Here is a 10,070-nt window from a genome sequence, read left to right on the forward strand (position 1 = left end):
GCGTAAAAGCTCCGGCTTCCAATCGCACTAGGGACTTCTTTTTTCTTTTTGTATTTTGCGCGTGTCTTACTTTTTAACTGTGATCCTTTTTAGGAAATCATCCACTTGCACTACTGCGCCTTACACGGTTTTTACTGTTAGTCCCACCTGTTCAATCGCAACACCGGGAAGAAAAAGAAAGGATCAAGGCAAGTTAACGCGCTAATACCAAAAAAAAAAAAAAAAATTAGTCGTTAGTTGTTTATACAGCAGGAGTTTAGTCTGCCAGAACATGGCGACATTGTTACCCACTGTAGATGAGTACAGCCGCTAGCCTGGGGTCTTTAACGTGCACCACGCAGTAGTGATACACGACCGCACGCCGGTACGATGCTCATCCAGATCGAAACGGGCAGGGTGGGGCTCGAACCCAGGATCCCTGGGTTCTGCAGCGCGAGCTTTCGCTCCACGCGCGTCGAGCTGGCGGAGGGACGGTGGCGCGTGATTTGCGCCACCGTTACAAAGAGATTGTGCCTCAAATATACATACATACATACATACGTCCCTCGCGCAAATCACGAGCAGCATCATTCGAGTTCGTGTATATCGTTGGAACGCCCGGCGAAAATGCCGGGAGCGCAGGTAAGGCAATTTCCTCTCAGTGCCCTGTATTAGCTGGTTCCTCCTGAGCGTTTTTGAAAGTATTGTTGTTTTCTTTCTCGTCCCGACGGGTCCTTCCATCGGGCTCGGCTCAGGTAACTCGCAACATTGCCCGGCGCAGCAGCCTATCTTCCAGATCACACCTCTCGAGCCCGAGTAAGTACTCTTTGCTAACGTTCGATACTCCCTCGCTCTTTCCATTGAGGTTTAAACGAGCATTTGTGCAGCATCTGCAAACTATCGTTCGGCTCATTGCCACAACGATCTTGTCAGTCTGACCTTTGTAGGCAGGAATTGTTACAGGAAACGAAATTGAGTGAGCACTTTTTCAATGAACGCGCCGAGAAACTCTCAGAAAGGAGGAGACGAGAGCCCGCGGGGACTTCAGAATGTCGAGCTCTTCCTCGAATAATTGGTGTGTAGACCCAAAGCTAGCAGCTCTTGTCTCCACTGCACTCGTCGAACGCGTTAAAACGCGGAACGCCGGCGCCCGGCGTTTGGCTCTCGCGTTCGAAAGCGTTCGACCAGTGCAATGGATACAAGAGCGGCTAGATTTGGGTCTACACACTAAACGAAAATATACCCAGATGGGAGTACATCGCTTGTCCTCTAGCGCATTCCCTTATGGGAGGTTTTTACGGCCGTATTCATAAACGGGCCTCGACTCGACACTCCACCTCGACTCACTGGAGTGGAGGAAAGCAGCTCGCCTCCACTCGAGGAGCCATCGGGCTTCAGTGTTGCCACACGGATAAAAAAAAAGTCAGCAGATCGGTCTCCAAAAAGTCAGTAGATTTGAACAAAAATCAGTAGATTCTACGAAATCTGTGTTTTGCCATGTTTTGCCATTTTCATTAAACCATTTTTCGAAGAAATACTATAGAACAACAAATGAAATACTACAGAGCAACAAACATGGTAATAAACACAAATAAAATATGAAAAAAAACAAGACCAGTTCTCGAGTAATTCTTTATGAAAAACAAAGTAAAATGGCACCGTGAATATATTTATTTATATATTTTTTATCAGCATTGACTAGTGTTGCGATTTCGAGGATTATTCGTTGAAATCGAGACTGAGCCACTTTTGGGATCAACAGATGAGGGCGACGGTCAGACATCCACCTGTCCCTATTATTGAAACGAAAATAAAACAAGACGTTCCAGCAAGTGCGCGCGTGCATGTCCATTTTATGTCCTCTGCAAGCTGCCATCCTTCCTTTCTGGGCTGTGGAACGTTTTTGACGCAACGCTGTCGGCGCGGAGCACTGTCGAGGATACACGTCGTCTGCTACGGGCTTATTTCTTTTTCGCCTGACTCAAAGCTTGCGTTCGAACATGGAGAAACTTAATTCGTTAGCTTTTTAAGTTACCGAGGAATAACATTATATTATATTCTTGCCGAACCTACCAAATAAAAATTAAGAACCGAAATTTGGATGTCAATCCCTTGCATTCCTCCGGGCGAATGAATGAAAATGGCGGACCTCCCCGCTCAGCTGGGAGCAGCCGAGATTTCACGCGCATGCGCTCACGCCTCTCTCTCTGCGCCACAGGCTGATTGGCTCACTCGGAAATAGACGTTACGGTTGCGAGATCATAGGCTGGCCAAACTCTTCCATATATGGCTCTGGCCCGGATGTCACCGTCGAACCCAACGTTGGTCGAACCTGCTCTGGATGAATAGATATGAATATACGGTTAAGTCGCTCGAATAGGTTGGGTTTCTGGGCCGTCTAGCCAGTGCTTCGTTTTTAATTCTGGGAGAATACGAGTTTCCTTTGGTGGGCGACCCTGGGAACTGAAGGGGCCAAATAATAAATTTTTAATATGTTTACTAAAAGAAAGTCAGTAGATTTTCTTCTTTTTCAGTGAATCAGTAGACCCGGAACGAAATCAGTAGATCTACTGATAAATCAGTAGACCTGGCAACACTGGGCTTCACAGACGCGCCTCGGCGTTTCCTCGGCTGAGGAGCTCCTCGAGAACACTTCCCCCACTCGAGGAAACTCGAGGAGACGTGAAAGGCGTCTGGTTACGAGGTTGTAGTAAAAAACGAAGTTGAAAACAATATTGTGGTGTGAATTATGAGCATATTAGTTCATTTTATTTGAAGGGACACATTTTACTAACATTGAATTGGGAGTCTGAAAGATTTCTGCTTCGCAGCGCGCATGTTTTATGCGTTGCGGCCGGTTTTCGGACAAACAGCCACAAGCGTTCTCCAGTCTGGCAACGGTGGTGGCCGCTCTCCAGCTTTTGCGTCGTAGAGGCAGCTGTAGCTCGCTACCGTCGTTCGTCTCTGCGTCTCGCCCGTTCTTCGCCGTCTCACCTCGTCTCACCGCTTATCTGCTTCGCTGTCACCGCCTAGAACGAGCATTTTCACCCTTCCTCTTTCTTCAGAGTCCTACTAGAGTGCCTTGCCCAAGAACGATGTCGTTCAACGAAGGTGACAAGAAGGGGCGAGTGGTTCCACGAAGGAGGGGAGCTTCTTCGTCGTTCTACTAACAACTCCCCGAAAGAAGCTAAAATTGACGCGTAGAAGAGTCTGCACCAAGTATAAGCGCCAGCCGCATGTCCGCCCACGAGTGTTGGGACAACGGTAAACCCAAGTGGAAGAAAACAGACTCCGAGAAGAATCGGGGCATCCACGCAACAGGTGTGTAAGCAATTTTTATATTTGGGCAGAATAACGCAACGGGTTCGCAAAATCACATGACAGGACGTATGTACTAAATAACTCTGGAAGCGACTTTGCTGTGGCCACCTGCAGCTAGTCAAGCACGTTACTGTCGAGGCCGTAGGTGGGCAGTCACGGTGAATTGGCGCTATCTTTGGTGATTCTTGTGCCGACTTGGACAACTTTGCGTGTTGTGCTATATCCAAGCGAAAATTACGCTGCGAACATTCTGGTTGCGCCACACTACCTTAGCCTCCGGCCCCTTTCTTGAGATTAGAGAGGCAACCTGGACGTATAAAAAAAAAAAACAAAAAAAAACGCGACGCACGAAACTGACACTAGTGCACGTAGAAGTTACGCTAAGTAGGAGTTTCCACTATGTCAATTGGACCTAGCACCTCATCTCCTTGTGTGCTAATCTTTTGAAGAAAAAAAAAATCTTGTGCAGGTTTAATTGACTACCAGCTCTCATTTCTTAATTTTAACCTCCGAAGAAATGCCATTATGCGTACATGAGATGTGCTGGAGTCCAGTTGTTGACAGATGCCTTTTTTCAGGTGTCCATGTTAGTGTGCAACCATTGTCATTTATTTCCTAGGTTAACCAGCGCATTGTACTGGCATGATTAAGCTGGCACAAATTTCATATGGGTAGAAGTATACATTATTGATTTGAAAAGTTGTGTCTACAGTACAACTGTTGTCGATGATCACATTAAGCTACTCCAGTATTTTCCATGCATATCAAGAAACAGCACAGGTATGACATCACTTGTTTCGCATTTATTTCTTGCAGTTAAGTGTCGAACAACAAATTGTACCGCATAAGTTGTAGTACGATTTGTTTTTCTTTCTGCGTTGTGCTTTGTACATCTCAACTCATGGATGCTGTCACAGGATATTCTTTGGCCTTTCATTGCAGGAGGGGGCACTGGTATCACACCCGCTGAACAATGGGCCCGTCCCTCCATCTTGTGGGGGCACTGGTGTCCCACATGGCAATGCGGCTGCCAAGCCCGTACAACAGTGGCAGCGCCCGCGCTGGTTGGCCGGTGCTCTCAATGCTGCCAGCCGCCTTTCCCGAAGCCACAGTGGACGAGCATGACGACTGGCATGATGCCTGGTAAAAGTTTTCGATTGCATTTGCTACGTACCCATGGAGGTTGGTTGCTACTTGATCACACAGCTTCCAATGTTTATTTATAAAAAAATCTGTCTATGCTCTTCCGTTTATTATTTCGATTTTGGCATACTGTCTCGTAGGAACGCTAAAAACTGTGACAATGAGCCACATTTTCATGAATGCGACTTATTAGGGGTGCCACGTAGGAACACGGTAAATTCCTTGGGTCTGGATAATGACATGCTTATTGACAAATACACCACACGTGTGCCCGAGGGCCAACAAGGTCTGAGATAACAGCGCTGTTTCTTTTGACGGTATCACCATTTGGACTAAGATATTGAGGTGTGCTAGTTGGATATGCATGATGTAAAAATTAAATAGCACAAAGGTTAGACAAAGGACAGATCATGTAGATAGGACAAGCGCTAGCGCTTGTCCTGTCTACAAGTTCTGTCCTTTGTCTAACCTTTGCACTATTTAATTTTTACATCACCATTTGGAGTCTGCCCTGCCGCTACTGACAGTATCACGGAAAGGAAAGGGTCAGAACAAGGAAGGAAAACTTTCATGTTTACCAACAGTTGGCATTTAACATTTCTGTAATGGGGTTGTTGTAACAGTTTCTACCAGTTCTCCGGTGTCTTCACCGTGCCTGTAACACTCGGCGTCAATGTGTTGTGCTTGCCTAGATTCACCTGCCTCACCGCTGCTGGACTGGGGTGGCATCATGGAGGTTGCGGTTGCTGCGTCACCAACCAAGCCCCAGCTCCTCTACCTCCTCAGCCGCCACGTGTGATTGTCCGAGTGAAGACAACTAAAGGTTGCACCGACTGGAGGAGCTACACCTGCTGCAGGTGGAGCTACATCAGTGTCAGGTTGCCTATTAACAGACGCAGGCCCAGGTCGAGCTTGAGCTACTTCAGCTCAACAAACTAATCACGCTGCAACAACTGCTTGTTCTCGGGGTCCAGCCACAACAGTAGGCTGATTTATTCGATTTGTTTCATCTTCCTCTTTAGTAATTACCATTCTCTTTTGTGTTTAAGAATGCTTTTTTAAGGTCTGTAACTTGCTTCATTTTATCTCTGACCTGAAGTTGTTACAAGTATTGACCGTATCTCGTTTGTTAAAGCCTAGCATTTTTTTAACTTGTTTCTCGATTTGCTATTTGTAGTGAACATTTTATGCAAAAGGGCAGTTACGTCAGCTTTAAATCTATTCCTTTGAAACTTAGAAAGTAACAGAGTATTTTTTTCTTACTAATTACATTGTTTGTATGTTTAGACAACGGGAAGTTAGTCAGCCCCAGTGAGCAACTTATCTCCACTGTAGACGAGATATTCAGCCAGTGTCGTACCACAGCTATCCTGGGGTCTTTAACTTAAATCACAGTAGTGATACACAACTGCATGCTGTTACAATGTTCATCCACATCGATACAGGCAGAAGCAGAGATTGAACTCAAGATTCCTATGTTCAGCTGTGCGAGCTTTCACTCCACGTGCTCCAAGCTGTGATCCGTTAATGCAGTCGACCACCGATCCCCTTGATGGATATTAGGAATCTGTTTGAATGTACAGCCAGGTGTTTCCTAAACATTGCCACTATTATTTATGTAATGTCTCTTTTATTAGTGTGTAGTCCATGTGCAGCCTCGTTCATTAAATGCTGTTGTCACTGAGTTTTGCCATAGTTTTCATTAAGACGTCTCATTTCCTGTCCAGGGGTTTGTGCCTCGCAATCCTCTGTGAACTTGTACCGCCTACCAGAGTAAAGTCGACACCACATTGACGAGGCTTGCCCACTGCCTTTTCATTGCGGAGGTGGCGCCGTGTCACAGAGCTTTTGGTTGCTTGTCCAAAGATCCCCAGGTGGTCAAAATTAACCCTCAGTTCTCTGCTGGGGCGTGCCAGATGCCTGTCGTTGGTTTGGCACGTAAAACCCCCAAATTTGACTTCACTGCCTTTTCACTGCACACTACTACAGTGCCGACGTAGCAATTGGGCCCCAAGTTTGCAGCTGGCCACACAGTGATACAGTAATTGAGCAGCGGTTCCAGCTAAACCCTGGTACGGTGCTCACCTCATTCATGCTCGCATTCAGTAATATAGTGTGATGCCATCAGTTTGAGTGCATGGGCTCCGCATGCTTGTGTAAGTAACTGTTAGGTAGGACACCCTTGACTGCCTAACATCCGAAGGAGTCCTCACAAGGAATTGCTGCGCTATTGTAATATTTATTCTAACCGAAAACTTTTCATATGGGGTCACAGCTGCAAGATGTCATTTCAGACATTCTCATGTATAAGTTTATTTCGAACAAATGTGCACTGAACAGCTCGCTGAAAAGTCTCGAGTCTGAACACTGCAAAATTTTGAGTTATTTTAATGTAATTACCTGAAGCTTCTCACTTTCTTTGTATCCTGCTTTGTGTGATGACAAATATTGAATTGTTCTCGAGCAAAAAGTTTCCACAACAAAGAGGGCAAGTTGGTCTTGCTTCTTTCGGAGGATTGATAAAACAGCAACCACCAGCATAGTTTCAAACACTGTCGTCCAGCGGGAACCTGAGTAGAACAAAGACATTGCAACAATTTGTGGTGACCAACTAGCTGAGAAACCGGCAAATTTGTTTCGGTTCAAATTAGAAAGTGTGTGGCCATAGTATAAGGTTGATTTGTTTCTGGCCCGATTGCATTTTGAGCTTTAACATGGCCAGTGACTTGATTCTTCGGTGACTTAAGCTAAAAAGGACATGCTCTGCATTCAGTTCCTACTGGAAACACCACACAACGAGTTGAGCCCGCACCCATGCCCCGTTGAATGTGTCCACGTGGTCTGGTGTCGATGGGAGATGAGACTGCCTTCAGCATCGTCAGTGGGGGGTGGGACTGGTAGAGCGGAAAGTGGCTCGTTCTGCAGGTGGGCCAAGTTTTGCAGTGCAAGTCCAGTGATCATCACAGCTGATCATTCAGGCTTGTGCTGCTAGCACATGTCGAGGCACGGAAAGTGCCTAGGCCCGCTGCACTGAGTTCCTAGTCCAGAAGTGGGCCTTTTGGTACCTACATAAGACAAAAATGAAGAACAATACAGCACAATTATTGTTTGAATAGAAAATGTAGGACTAGTTTGTGGAGTAGTGTATGTCCGATTAATGCTCGGACTACTGTTTTCGATAGAAAGTGCTGTGTATGATAACACTCTTCTTCAGATGTACATACACAGCTTTTTGTCGTGAGTGGATAATGTCCCTTCGCACACATCTTAAGCTTCAGAAAGTCTCTTTTAGATGGCTGCAGGCATCAGTCCGGTTCAGGTGGTATGCTGTACGATATGGACTTTGGTACTAGTTGTATTTTCAGTACACTCTGCTGCTTGCCGAAGGATGTCAATCTGCGAATGGTGTGGTATCGGCGCATGTTTCCTACATTCTTGTATATTTCTGTGGACTCGTAAGCCACGGTCTCATTTAAGCAACAAATGCCAAGAACCAACCTCAATAAACAACAAATGCTATTGAGCAGTGCGTGTTCGCCGTGCAGTTTGGTTTACACGACACAAGCACATGCAGACACAAAAAGTGTTTACATATGGAACTGTTGTGGTTACCAATTGCACAGACAACTTAGTGAATGCCACCAAATGAATGCTTTCATGTGTATGTAGAAAGTAAACATTCGCTCATCATTTTCAATTTTAATTTTATTTTATCTTAAGTTTTCATGTCTGAGAATCTGACGATCAAAAAGGTTCATCTGGGATGAGACTGTGTTGCAAGACACATCGTCTCATCCCTCATTCACTGGAAATGTGCTTTGGTCATGATCATTCTTGCAAGGAGGGTGCGCTCGGGCCGCTACTCCTGCTGATCACTACTCCTGCTGATCGAGAGTTTGCGCAGCCGAGATGTATCCTGAAACGAATAGTTCGCGCTTGCAGCAGTAGCGTAATTGTTGTACATTACAAAAAGCCGGGAAGCAAAAAAATAAAGTGAAACAAAGGGCAAATGAGCACAGATAAGTATAAACTGTGTGAATACGTTAAAATGGCAGAGCTACATTTCGAGCGGAAATGAATCGGCGTGATGAGATCACTATGGCGCATGCCATTTCCAGCGCACAGGAATTGGAACGCGTAGCCGGTTGCCTGCGGGCCACGTCCCAGCGAGTCGCGGGCCGCGTGCTTGAGACCCCTGTCCTATAGGAATGCAATGTTGTCCTGCGTTGTAGATCGCAGCTGAGATGATGTGGTGAGGGTCTCGGACAAATCGTCGACGGTTCATTCGTCGAATAGGCCGATTCGTCATAGGGCAATTCGCTGCACGAAAAATCGTTGCAGATGTTAACTGGATGCAGCTTTTTAAAAGCCAAAATATACTTTTTTCCCTGACATTTTAAAGCAAATACTGCACCATAGTAATCCCTAAAATCGCCGCAAGGTAATTTACCCCTATGTGCCCTTCCTTGTCGAAGAAAATAACTTGCCACTTTCACCGCTTTCACGGTGCCATGCGTAGATTTTTTTTTTTTGGGGGGGGGGGGGGGGGGGGGGGGGGGGGGCTGGCTGAGGAGGCTGGGATCTTTATGACCAGGGGAGGGAGGGCTGAAGCCCCAAAAGCCTCCTCCCTGTCCACGCCACTGCAGTGGGGGACGACCACTATGTCGCACACGTAACACTAAGGCGCGCGTTAAAGGGACACTGACAGGGTATTTATGCTCGCCGAGGTTTTTAGTTGTACGTGACATATGAGAGCTCAACTACCCAGAACAGAATTTGCGGCTTGAAATTCGGTTTCTTTCCGCCGGAAAACCGCCGATCAAGAACTGGCCGGTTCGAGTCTCGCTCACTCTCTTTTTCGCGGTCACGGGCCGTTTTGTAAGGTATCGATGCGACCACCAAATTTAATCAAAGTCGTGGGTCACTGAAGGCACACACTCAATATTAAAAATAGAAAAAAATTATGAAACCCATTTTTTGTGGCTTCTAAAAAGCTGTAAATACGTTGATTGAAAAAAAAAGTTCCACAGACAACCGGAAGCATTCTGTGCGTTTGTCGTTTCGCGTATCGTGGGACTCGCGGGGACGGCGATGGCAGCGGACGACGGACGTGGGACCTCTATTTCAGAACTGTCGTTCGCGGGTACCGGCAACTTCTGTCTACCGTTAAAAAAGAAATTTGGGACTGATCAAAAGAATTGGTATTCATGCCGTACGACACGCCCGACCACCAAGCCGATTTGCACGAAGACGTCGCCGAGCCGTCGCTCCCTTCTCGTGGCTAAAGACATCGCTCGCGCAAACGTCAAGCACGACGTGTCTACTTCGAGTTGAATATGCACGCGTACGATTTCTTTACTAGGTGCGAATGTCCCCAAAGCGTGGTGCTTCCCGTCTTCGACCCGGGAGTGCTTTTGCTAGAGAAAAATCGACAGCAAACTTTCCAACTTACAGTTTACCGGCTGGATTATTACTAAGAAAAGAGATCCACCACAAAAGAGTTGCCCCAGTAGCTCAGTGGGAAAGACGTCCGGTTCACATGCGGTAGGTCCGGGTTCGATCCCCCATGAAGCTATTTTTTTTTTTAAACATTTTCCGATGTTTACATATCTTTTTATTTTTTTTAC

The 10,070-nt window shown here is 46.3% G+C and overlaps 1 long non-coding RNA gene across 1 annotated transcript; it reads left to right on the forward strand.

The window, feature by feature from the left end:
* The first annotated feature begins 3,164 nt into the window (after nucleotides 1–3,164).
* LOC115320110 lies at nucleotides 3,165–5,745 on the forward strand. The gene is made up of 3 exons (XR_005715276.3): nucleotides 3,165–3,300; nucleotides 4,243–4,443; nucleotides 5,136–5,745. It is a non-coding gene; the product is annotated as an uncharacterized LOC115320110 (long non-coding RNA).
* Nucleotides 5,746–10,070: the final 4,325 nt, after the last annotated feature.

This window comes from Ixodes scapularis, unplaced genomic scaffold (assembly GCF_016920785.2).
Source record: "Ixodes scapularis isolate PalLabHiFi unplaced genomic scaffold, ASM1692078v2 PGA_scaffold9__187_contigs__length_104089568, whole genome shotgun sequence".
Lineage (NCBI taxonomy): Eukaryota > Metazoa > Arthropoda > Arachnida > Ixodida > Ixodidae > Ixodes > Ixodes scapularis.